Below are 12,094 nucleotides of genomic sequence, written 5' to 3'. Positions count from 1 at the left end.
TTTCCTTTGTCTGGATGTACACTAGGATGGATTTGTTTCCTTCCTCTGTGGTTTTTGTCACCCCTTCCTAAAACTTACTGGCTAAACAAATAGCTCTGTGGCAGATAGTAAGTGCTCAGCATTTCTTCAGAGCCTCTGAAGGGCCTTAACTATGAAATTAAGTACTTGTTTGTATTAGGGTGACTATGCTTCGGTTTCTTAGAGTCTAGTTTATGGTGTTGTGCTATCTAGTAAGTTAGGGGCTTTAATATCTCATTAAGGATGAACTCTTAACCTCACTGAAGCCCATAATGGCATTTGTGTTGTTTTTCAGTCTGTGAATCACCCTGAGATGAAACTGGATTGAGACTGCTTCAAAAAATAACTGAATATTCCTAACTCGTACCTCCCGACCCTGTTGCACTCTGCTCTTTGAGAGGAAAGTTGAAGGAACTGAAAAGGGATTGGTTTTGTTTTTTTTGTTTTGATTTGTTTTTCCCTTTTAATATAGTAATATTTGAAAAACAACTATACTTTGTGTACAGACTGAGTGCCGTGGATCATTTCCATCTCCAGAATTTTCAGACTTGCTAGAGTGAGTCTGGAAACCTACCAAATTTAGAGACGTTGGACCTATTTCCCATTGGATTTTCTTTCATCTGTGCACAAGAAGTGCAAGATCTACCCAGGAAGAATAGCACAGATTTAAATGACTGCAGAGTGCCGGAGTGAAGAGAATATGGCTCTGCATCTCTCTATGCAAGACAAGCAGTTCACAAAATAGGAATTTGATGTGGTTTGTGTTTTGGCTTTGCTAAGCCCGGGGGCCTTGTCATGTTGGTTTGGGAGATTGATGCTTTCTTTACAGCTTTCTACCTCCAGGATTTGGTTTTGTAAGGAAAAAAAAACTTCCAGAGAAAGTAGTTACTACTGCAGCTGTTGATCAGGGATGTATTAAACGTGTTTACGTTTTTTTTTATAAGTAAAATAATGGTTGTTTTCTTCTAATCAGGAGGATTTGTCTTTTCACTCAATCTCCAGCCTCTCAATCATGGTCTCTTTTTTTTTTCCTGTTTTTTTCCCCTTTAAGTACAATCAACAGTGACAAACTGAGTCTACATCAGCTTGATGTTTATAAAGTGGTCCAATCATAGCTTCACTTCTGGGCAGGAACAAATAAATTCATCAAGCAATTGATGCTTTTGCACTGCTGTTATGATAAATGTTGCCATCCATTATACAAGTAGGCTCAGGCTGCAAGGAGCAGAACTGAACATTGCTGCCTGATAGGAATGACAACAAGACAATATGTGCTGCCTCTTTTTATGTTTTGTATTCGTAAACACAGCTCTCCAATTATACTAATTTTGTTTGTTTGAATTAGGCAATAGATTAGGAAATGTTTTCAGTTAACAGTGGAACATAACACACATTAATATTTTGGCAAATGTGGCACACTTCTCTGCGTTGGGCTGCAGTCTTATTTACTTTGAATTTGCACCAGATGCAGAGCATGCTATGAGAGCCATTCGGCTGGCTGGGACCTGTGCTCACTGCAGCATGGGAAGAGATCCTAATGTCACATGCACAGTTAGCGTGCTGCATTTGAGAACAACCTGCCTCCCCAGCTGCTTCCTCTGGATAAAATGACACTGATAGCAGTACTGAAGGTGCTACTATATTGTTGGGTTTTGAGGAGGTTAGGAGTGGTAGTTCGTAGGAGATTTCCTGCTGTTTTGGCTCTGGATTGACAGTAATGAGGTAGGAGCTCGCTTCTGTTTGATTTCTGCACTGGACTCGACTCCTTCCCTCCTTTTTTCCTCCATTGTATTTTCATAGCCCTTGTGTGATGTGATTACAGAACAAAAGATTCATTAAAGAATGGGAAACTAAGCTAGCAGTTAGTACACTGCAAAATCTAAAGCGACTCTGGCATTATTTAAGACATCCTTTCTTTAAACACAAGCACTGACAAAGGACATGCATAGTGTAAATTAGAGGAAATTAATTAATTCAACAGGGAGAGTTCTGTTTCCTCCTTAGAAATTCCAAGCAGCATTTCAGAATTGGGTGTCATCTACTGAAATATCTACGACAAAGTGCACTGTAAAGCTCCAAGTAGAAATAAACATTCAGCATCTGCTTTTTTTTGATCCGGAGTTTGTACACCAAGTCATGCGATAGCTCTTGGCTTTTTTCTGATTTCAGAGTTCTCAGATGCAACCGCTGCATGTTTAACAGTTGGAATTTCACAGTTCAACAAACGTGTGTGTAACTCATATAAATGGCTGAGGTACAGTTCATCTAGTGTTTAAACTGTGCTCTAGGTTTCTAGATAGCTTGCACACAGCAGTTGAAGGCAGCACAGAGTCCTGTCTACATTGCACAAGCTTAATTCGCCATCTCCAAGTGGTTGCTGTTCAGATGCTGTGGTGGGGTAGCATTTGTTGTTTTTATTTAGGTGGGAATGAAGAGGAGCCATGTCCAAGCAGCCTTTAATGGCTCCTATTGGCATGTATTTTAGGTCTGTCTGCAGGTAGCTTCTGGGTCAAGGAAGAGTTTTTGGCATAGCATCAAACCCAAACTTTCCCTTTCTGTTTGCCTCAGCACCTCTGAGCGGGTTTGAACAGAGGTGATAATCTCATCTATGTAAATAACTGTTGTTGTCTGCAATGTTCTTGGCAAGCTGTGAAGTTGCATTTGTAGTCGGGAGGCTCAGAGCAGCCAGAAATCTGTGTGTGCATGAGAGCGCTGCTGGGTATCAGAGGGATCGGCTCACTTTTCTAATCCAGCCACAATAGGTGGTGCCTTGGTGAAAGGTAATAAGTGCAAATTCTTCAGCTGAGAGTGCGATCCTTTGCCTTTCCCATATCAGACACTCAGCAATGCACCGGAGTTGATGGGCAATGTGGTTCATTGCAGTGTGGGAAAAGTCATAGCCACTGAAGCAGAAATGGAAAAAACATGATATTCAGCATCCTTATTAAACACAGAGCGTGGTCTACAAGCTGAAAGAAGGAAGACTGGACTCTGCAATCTACTCTGCAGAGAACAGCTGTACAAGGATTTCTAAATGACATTTACAAATGATGAGAGCAATGCTGTGCTAATAACATCCGGACAAAAAATGTATTGGAAGATAAGAAATGGATTTCATTCCTTATAGCATTTTATTGTCTGCAGCAAAAGCATTTTGTCTTTTTAGCATTTCTTCCAAGTATTCATCTGCTTCCTTATCGAGATCTTAAGCTTTAATCTAGTGGGTTTCTGAGTTTCCAAGGGTGCTTTTTTGTGCTTGTAAGTTAAAGGCTGATTGTGGACATCATTTACTCCGTTATTCTGCCAGCTACTTCTTGATCAGCTCTAACGCACATAGTGAATGTAATTATATCAGGATAAAGCAATTAGCTGATTTACAGCCTCTGCTAAAGAAACAGTTTGAGTCTTCAGGTGCTGTACCAGGCTCACTACCTGCCTCTGGATGGTGTAAGCACACTGCTTTCCTTAGCTGGAATTAATGGAAGCAAGCAAGAGAAAGCGTTGGCTGATCTTTCAGATTAAAAAAAATCCACCTTCTGCTTTCATGGGTTTCTGTAGGAATGGAAAGTGCTGAGATTTTGTAATCAGAGCCAGTACAGAAGTGGATTTTCAGACTTCTGGCTATCCCAATTATTGCAATTGTGGGTTTGGGTGTTTGCAAACAAACCAAGAACTTCTGTGTGTTTCACATCCTCCTTACTCTCCTCTCTCTTGTAACATGGTCAAGGAAAAACTCTGAGAAGCATTGAAACTTCAGCAGAGATTTGAAATTACCACGTGTTCGGTCTGAAAGTCAGATTTACTCTCCCTAGGAATGAAAATAACATTTCTCTGCATTATTTTCATTGAAAGACCTTCTGCTGTTTGATATTCTGGACTCCCAGAAATTCAGCTGTTTTAGGAGACAAAGGACATTTTTATCATTTGCACTCTTTAATTGCCCACATTTTTTGTGCAGTGTTTGTAGAATGCTGCAAACTGACCAATATATATTGATCTAATTGTTAGTTAACCTCAGCTTGACACATGAAGCAAAAATTAATCTAATTTTGAAGGGACTTCCTTTTTCTTGAGCAAATGCTCTGCAGGAGCAGCGTGGATGGCACCCAGTGCATGGGTTCCATGCATCAAATGACCAGTGTCTTCTTTCCTTTAGAAACAAACTTCAGAAATAGTTGAAACAGTGCAGAATATCAGTGCTATTCAGCTGCAGAGGAAAGGCTTACAACGATTACAGGCAGAAATAACAGCAGTGCAGTGCACCTTGCCGAAGGACTCCATAAAGCTTTCTTGACTAAGACATCAACTAATGTCGCAGGGACTCTGTGTTTCCAGAGAAGGTAATTTAAGTCATTGTGAAAGAATTGAGTGATTTTGTATTTCCTTTTCCATCTTGCATGACTTCTTGTAAGCAGACACATCTTAAATACAGATAATTAGGTGGAGAGGGAAGAAAGCAGTGTCTACATACAAGCAATTGCTGTCATGGCTAGGTACTTCTGAGACAGATAACCAGCTTTGTTCTTGAATTGCTATGCAGCTGTGGTTTGCACTTGCCCCAAAGAGTGCTATTTTGCATTTCCCTTCCCTAACTTTCAGGAGCAGTACACAGTAGGCTGCTAAGCTGAATCTCCAGGCACCACGTTTGTGTTTGGATGCCTCAGCTTTCAGCTGCTTGCTGTGAGACAGCGTGCCCTCTGCGCCGATGTGCCAGTCCTCCTTTTGCACAGGAAGAGCTGTGAGGGTTCAGCATCTTCTGCACGTCTCACTTCATGGTGTCTGCATTGGGTGGCAGCAGGTCAGGACCCAGAATTAGGAGGTCTCTATTGAAAATCTGTCTTCCCTCAGCCGCTTGTCCCAGCGTGTGGAACTGAGCACAGTGTTCTGAAGGGCAATTTCCTTCTGCAGCTTTGGCTCTTAGTGAGGGACTGTGTTCATTAAGGTTTTGTTAACTTACTTTGCGTCCTCCCTTCTTTGAACGCAAATCCTTATTTTTATAAGGAAGAAGCGATGGCTGCTGTGCAGTGCAGGAGTGAATGCCAGATCTTCAGGTAAGGGAAATACTTACCTAACAGCAGTTTTGGTGAACGGGGGCTGTTTTCCCACATCTTCACCTGAAGTTTTGGGTGTATTTTTCTGTTCAATATGCAATTTATATTTAAGTTTACTGTACGTGTATTACAGCAGTACCTCTTACATCAGCTAAACAGGTTTATTGTTCCTCCAGCTTTCTGCTCTGGCCATTGATGGCAGTGCATTTACACAGCCACACTGGGAACGACTGAACAAAGGAAACAACCTTTTCAGTGCAGGAAAACAAGGAACCATGCTGCAGCCAGTTGTGAGCTGCTCTACAAAGGGGTTTGGGCAGGTAAAGAAAAAGCTGTTTTGAATTTCAGACTGATTATAAATGACAAGTTATCAGGGAGAAATAGCTACTGTACATTTCCTAACACCAATACCCTTTGTTAGACTACAGACAAAAGTAGGCTTTGACTTGAGACTACAGGAGAATATAAGATGAGAGTCTATAAAGATGGAACGTATTGATCTTCCCTTTATCTTTTCAAAGCATTACTCTTTTGTCAAGGATTCCTGTTTTTGTATAACATTATGTCCCAATCTTCTAATATTTTGAACATTTCAATGCATTTCTTTTAGGGAAATAGATATTTTCAGAAATCACATTTTTGGGAAATATTACTGAATAATGAAGCACCTGCAAACAAAGTTATTTTTCAAATGAGTTGATAAAAATGGGTCAGTTCCTGGCCTGCCTGAAGTACACAGCTTCATGTCCCTCACTAGAGATGTATTGATTTTTAAGCATCTTTTTCATGAGGCTCCAAGTCAAAGTGGGTTATTTTGGAGTGTGCTGGCTCCTATTAAATTTAAAAAGGTAAAACTTCGGGAGGGAGACTGCAGATGTAGAAGAAAACTAATTTGCAGAGAACAGCTACAAACAGCACAACAACACCATTTGACAGAGAAAATTCTCAGCTACAAAGCACTGCTTTTCAACATAGTCATCACAATTAGCTGTGCATCTTTGCTGGTGATGAACAAGAGCCTGCATGTCTGAGGTCAGTGTTATGCAACATCTGCACGGGTTTTTGAAGCCAGTTCAACTGTTTGTTGTCAGTGCTGCTTGAAAATATCAAATATGCTACTGTCTTCATTGTTTTGATGGTTTGTTCTGAATGCCAGTAGAGCTGGCATTTCTGTTCTGTGCCAATTCTATGCCCAACATGTGTCATCAGAGGAACAGATAGCAAGAGAAAAATTCCTGTTTTGTCCTGTGGCCGCAGTGATCCTTCTTTCAACTTTTCAATACATTTGAAAAAGAAAGAATTCCTTTTGGCTGCCTTGCTTGAAGGGCTGCAGCACATCAACACTTTTGTGTGACGACGTGGAAAGTTTATGGTGCTCAGAGATTGTTGTCAGGGAGCTCTGCCCCGAGCTGCTGGAAGCTGCCATACCTCTGCTGCAGGGCAGAAGACATTTTAAAAAAGATGTGAAGCTTGGGATTTATCCAATAATCAACAGTAATATTAAATAAAGTAAAAATGAAAAAGAAAGGAAGTTGATATGGAAGAGCAAGGGAACTGCAAGAAACAAACAAAACATAACACATGTTATAGGTGGTGTGAAAGAACATAGGCTCACTAATTTGATACTGATTTTCTCTAGAATGAAGGCTTTACCTGAGAAAAGTCAGATTTAGTACTGCTTGTTGTGTTTTCTTGTTTGAATTCATACTGATGCTATGCACAATTAGTGGCAATGAATTTATGCTTTCAAGGCAGGGTCTTTTCTCACTGAATCGGGTCTTTATGTCCCACTCTTCCAATTGCAGTACTATTACAGTGTTACACGGCAGTACTCTCTTAACTAATTTTAGACTAGGCTATTTTAAGAGTAGTCTGATGCATTCATTTATATCATACGTAGAGTGGATGTTATAAAGATGTGCTATTCTTATCACTGCTGCCCATTATTATTTGTCTTGCCAATGTGTTATGTGTCAGATGGAAGCACGTTCCTCTCCCAGCCAAGAGCAGGGAGCCATCCTAGATAAATGCTCCATTTGAGCACTGAGAACAAAAACATTTGGGAAAACGCCTCAGGGGAAAAGGGCGATGTAAGATACAGGCTACAGAATTAATCAGTAGAATGAATTTGATAGCAATCAGTAGTTGTGCCTACTTAAAATGATCGCTAAGACCCATTTCTGTAAATGTTTTTTGCTCCTACTGCCAGCTGAATTTACCAGTTTGTATTGAATGTCTTCTCTTAATCTCAGTTCCAAAACTCATTTGTGTTTGCAATGATACCTTAGCATCATTGCGTTTGAAATGAAACCTTAGTTTGACCGTTCTGTGGGCTTCCTAAACGTTATTTCCTGAAGGCAATCTTGCAGATTGGTTTCTGGGCAGACAATTAACTCAAATTAGCCGATGATAATATTGAATTTATATCAGGTTCTGGATCTTTGGAAAACTATTTTAGTTTAGACTCTGTTTTCTTATGGCAGCAAACGTTACCACTTCCGGAGATATTTTATTCTCCCTGTGACACTTTGTGACTTTGGCTCTCACAGGAAAACAATCCATGCTAAATCCTCCCTTGCCTTTCTTTGCTGTAAGAAAGAAATTCCCTATCCACCTATTGACCACCAAAGTTCTTTAGAAGGAGGAAAACAGCCTCAGTTGCTTTAGCTGCAGACACATCAGATTAATTTGAGAGCTTTATTTGCTCGTTTTTATCCTTTTTCTGTCCAGTCTGCCCAAGGCTCCTTGTGGTAAGTTCATTAAGTTCCTCTATATTAACCTACCCACTTCTGGTTTCCTCTTGACCTAATCCAATTCATACTGTAGTTTCTTCCTGTGTTCAAGAAATTGCAGTATTTCATTTGACAGACAATTACTGTTTTCAAGAGAATTCCCCCAACCTTCTGTCAAAAGTTGAATAACCTTTCTGTATCACCTGAGTTACCCTTCAGTATTTAGTCTGGCAAGGTACCATACTAATTGTATTGAACAAAGCGTGCTAGCAAGCAGTGGGCTTGCTCAGTGCCACGTCCCTGCTAAGCAGCAGCTGAAACCCCTCTATTTTAAGCTGATGGAGGTCCCTGTAAGCTCATGAAGGTGCATCCTCCCAGGGGTTGTGTGCCTGAGTGATGAAGGGGAGTGAGCAGCACCAACAAAAACACTGCTTGGCGCTGGGCTGCCTGCACTGCTTGGTGCTCATCTCTGGTTTGTGTAAATCGAAAGCAGCTCAATGGACTTTAAAGGATTTAATGTCATGAAATGTTTTGAGCTGATACAATTGGGCACATGTTGAGCGTAATGTATGATAACAAATAGCATAAAGAAAACTACAGGCTTGATTCTTCCCATTCCATGTTTCCTTTATGCAGGTGGAATGTGGCCTGTCCTTTAAGGCTGGTGTTAATGCCTTTACTTGGGAATATAAAAAAAACCAGACACAGTATCTCCCTATGCTTAGTATAAAAAGCAGTAAGTGTTCTGTGCCTACAATTATATGCCATAATGGAGTGATTAAAGACATATGCACTCTGAAACGCTTGGCCAGGGGCTTTGAGGCTGTGATTTCACTGTGGAGCGTTTTTGGTGAGCAACACATTTTCCTTAAAATACATAAATATATAAATAAATGAAGCTCTTCAACTTCATAGCCCAAAGCAAGATTAATTAAGAGGAAAAATGCTTAATCTATCTGTTCTCCATAGAATTAATGAATAGTGGAGATTTTCTTCCCAGCATCTACAGCTGAAGGGGTTCTGAGTGCCTGTGCATGTCCTGCCTTCGTGTTGCTGCTTGCAGCTCCCCACACCACGTTTCTCTTCTCATTTCTTGTAACAAATCTACTGGCTTTCCATGTTTTACTGGATTTGGGCTGCAGTTGATTTTAAGCTGTGTATGGGCTCTAAGTCAAATGAGGTGAAGATGGATAAAAGCAAATTCTGCCACTCCTGTGGCAAGCTGTCACTGATTTTCAGATGGAGAAACTGAAAACCAGGGAAGTTGTGTGGTCTGGAATAGGGAAAAGCACAACAGTTCTTTAAATGTTTTCATAGGCCTGTAGAATCTTCAATGTTCTGTTTCTACTGTCTAGTTTTTTTTTGAAGGGTGTTTAAAAACAAAACAGCAACCACAAAAAAAAAAAAGCTCCCATCCAATGCTGTTAAATTAGACTTTGTCCTTTACAGGAAATATTTGAAAGCTCAGTTCTACTAGATGAGTTTGACTTTGCTGTCATACATCCGTCTGCTAAGGGTGCCCAGTGGCACAGCACTCAGGGTGGAATTTCACCATATATCTACTATTTTTTTTTAAGACTGTATTTTTAAAAAATGCATTGAAGACTTTAATGCTGGAAATGGTTTGATTTCTTCTTAAATATGCTGAACATCTCTGACAAAGCCAGATAACAACTGAACTAAATGTTCTTTATTACTCATGCATTGTTCCTATGAAAAACATAATACCTCAGAGGCAGCAGTGATTCTCCAGATTTGCCCAATGACAAGCCACTGTGTCAGCTAGTCTTTGCTAAAATTGTCAGTGTTAACTTTATTTGCCAAAACATGTTTTCTTTTTTTTAGCTGTCGGTTGTTGTATTAAAATAAATGGAATCTAAAAATCTCATTATTTTTATTGTTTAAAGCCAGCATTGGGTGCAGTTCTGAGGTCAGATGGCAACTATACTAATTTACCCCTGTGCTGCTGCGCTTAGAATCTTCAATCTCCTGTGACTTTGACATGATGACTGGCTGTGTTTCTTAATTTTGTTGCAAAGATTTTGCTGGAGGGCTGTGCATCTCTTAATAATGTGCATGAAGGCACAGACAAGGAAGTAAATGAATATTGTATGAGGTTCTTTTCCTACATGAGGGTCTGCCTGGGTGAAGATCTGCAGAGGTCCAAGAGCCTGCATCTCGTGGCAGGAACGGGACCATGATGATGATAGCCAAAATGAATGCACACTATTGAGCTCAACACGCTTACAGCAGTTAACTGTTCCCACTTCTCAGCCGGATCAGGCAGGGAGCAATGTCCTTCCTGCTATGTTTGCTCCTTTGTTGGGTCCACTGGCTATTTTGGTGCCAGTGGAGAGCTGTGACATTCAGCAGGAGAACTGTTACTGAGAAGCAAAGTCAGGTTGGATGGAGCCCTGGGCAGCCTGATCTGTGCTGTGAGCCCTGCCCATGGCAGGAGGTTGGAGCTCAGTGATCTTTAAGGTCCTTTCCGACCCAATATTTTAATTTAGTCTTGGTAGTTGTTTATATTCTGCTTTTACAATGACAGATCTATTGTTGTTTATTTTTTTAATGCATATTTGTATGATTGTTGGATTTTATCTGCGTGTTCTGTGGTCATCAATGCAGTATCACAAGCATGAAGTCCATGAAGGCAGTGCATCTGCCTGCAATTATGTTGCATTTTAATGATCTTTGCAAAGTAAAATCTGTAGTTTAATCCTATGTGATGGTACATGGGCTGTGCATTTTCTTATCGCAGTGCAGAGGCTAGAAGCCAGCAGTCTGTACATTTGAAGAACTGCCTCACGTGCAAGTGGGAATTGCTGCAGTTTTAGAAGGAAGGGTCCCAAAATTCCTTTTAGGAAACGTCTGTGTCACTGTAGTGAGTTAAGTGAAATGGTGTCGAGGCTAATACTGCCAAAACTAAAAGAATATTTGCATCTGCAGGAGTTCTGAAACATACCCAGAGATTTTAAGCATTTGATTTTGCAAACATGAATTTTCAAATCTCTCCTTCCAAAATCTGTTGGAACTACGCAAGAAGAGATTGCACAAACACTACTGCAGTTCTTCACTTGCCGCAGTACCTCTTCGCAGCAGAATGAGGGCCTCAGTTCTGTATGTCTGGGTAATTCAACACTTTTTAGTTTCCTGATGTATTCATTACTGTTTTCTTCTAGATAAGAACTACTTAAGACATAAAATATTAGCTTATATTAAAATTCTAGGTGATTGGCTTGCAAATTCGTTTGGGATTTCATTAGGAAAATTGTAGTTGATGCTAATGTGCATGAACAGCTACAGCTGGAATCTGTAGTTACAGATCATCACTGGCATCATATTTTGTTCTTTACTTTTTTTCTCATTAAAGCTAGCATTCAAACACTTACAACATCAAAGTCTCTCTTCATATTATTCATTCTTGCAGAAGTCTCACATCATGCAGTAGAATGATCAGAAAGGTATTTCTCTTTAGATGTGGTAAATCAGTCTCATTGTGTCCTTCTGGAGAAGTGATTGGGAATGATTTCATGGTTATCCACTTTAATATTTTATTGTCTTGAGTCTAAGCTTTATTAAAGTTCGGAAACTTTTAAGCTGATATTCAGTCACCATCTCCTCATCTTACTTCCACCCAAAAGTAATGTCTTTCATTGATCACCTTCTGCAGACTCTAAAAATCAAATTCTACAGAAAACATCTCGTAAAATAATTGAAAGTCCTTAACTCTGAGTATCTGAGTATGTATCCTCCTCACCTGGAACTGAACGCCAGAAGGCATAGTAATTCCAAAGCTTCTGCTGTACATAAGGTACTTTGCAGGAGAGTCTGATATGGTTATCTGAAGTGACTTTTTCTGCCCGCTTTTGGGGAAGAATTGAAGTCTGTACCTGTTGAGGTTAAGATCTTCCCTAGCTCTAAATGAACTTGGGGTCAAGTTGAGTTGTATTGCCATTGCTAGTTCTATTCTGGGCCTGCAGGTAAGGCTATGGCTGCAGGACTGGTGCTTTGCGAAAGGTTCTTTTCAAAATCTTTTAGTTCTTTATTATTTAAAGTGAAATTTACTGTCTCTCACCTCAGTAGCTAAGCACAGCAGGACTGTAAATGCAGAAGCAATTGTTTCCCTCTATACAAATATCTCCATGCCAAGCTGGCATGTACTGCAGTAATCAAGGGTCAACAGAAGCAAGATCAGCATTCTGGAAGAGCAAGCAGAGTTTCAGAGAGAGACAGACAAGAGCAAGGTGGTGGTGGTGGGTTTTTCTCCTGTTATCATTTATTATTAGCTTT

At 40.2% G+C, this 12,094-nt stretch overlaps 1 protein-coding gene across 5 annotated transcripts in view; it reads left to right on the top strand.

Moving 5' to 3' along the window:
• The window catches only part of GALNT9 (polypeptide N-acetylgalactosaminyltransferase 9), a 154,550-nt gene that overhangs the window by 20,001 nt on the left and 122,455 nt on the right, over positions 1-12,094 (top strand). For 2 of the 5 annotated variants that reach the window (XM_052691086.1, XM_052691088.1), the window contains exon 2: positions 5,246-5,389. The exons of the other annotated variants lie outside the window; for them this stretch is intronic. The gene's annotated coding sequence lies outside the window, so the exon portion shown is untranslated. The remainder of the gene's footprint in view (positions 1-5,245; positions 5,390-12,094) is intronic. 5 annotated transcript variants of the gene reach the window in all.

This window comes from Tympanuchus pallidicinctus, unplaced genomic scaffold (assembly GCF_026119805.1).
Source record: "Tympanuchus pallidicinctus isolate F22 unplaced genomic scaffold, pur_lepc_1.0 scaffold28, whole genome shotgun sequence".
In the NCBI taxonomy this organism is placed as follows: domain Eukaryota; kingdom Metazoa; phylum Chordata; class Aves; order Galliformes; family Phasianidae; genus Tympanuchus; species Tympanuchus pallidicinctus.
This window is presented reverse-complemented; position numbering and strand designations above follow the sequence as displayed.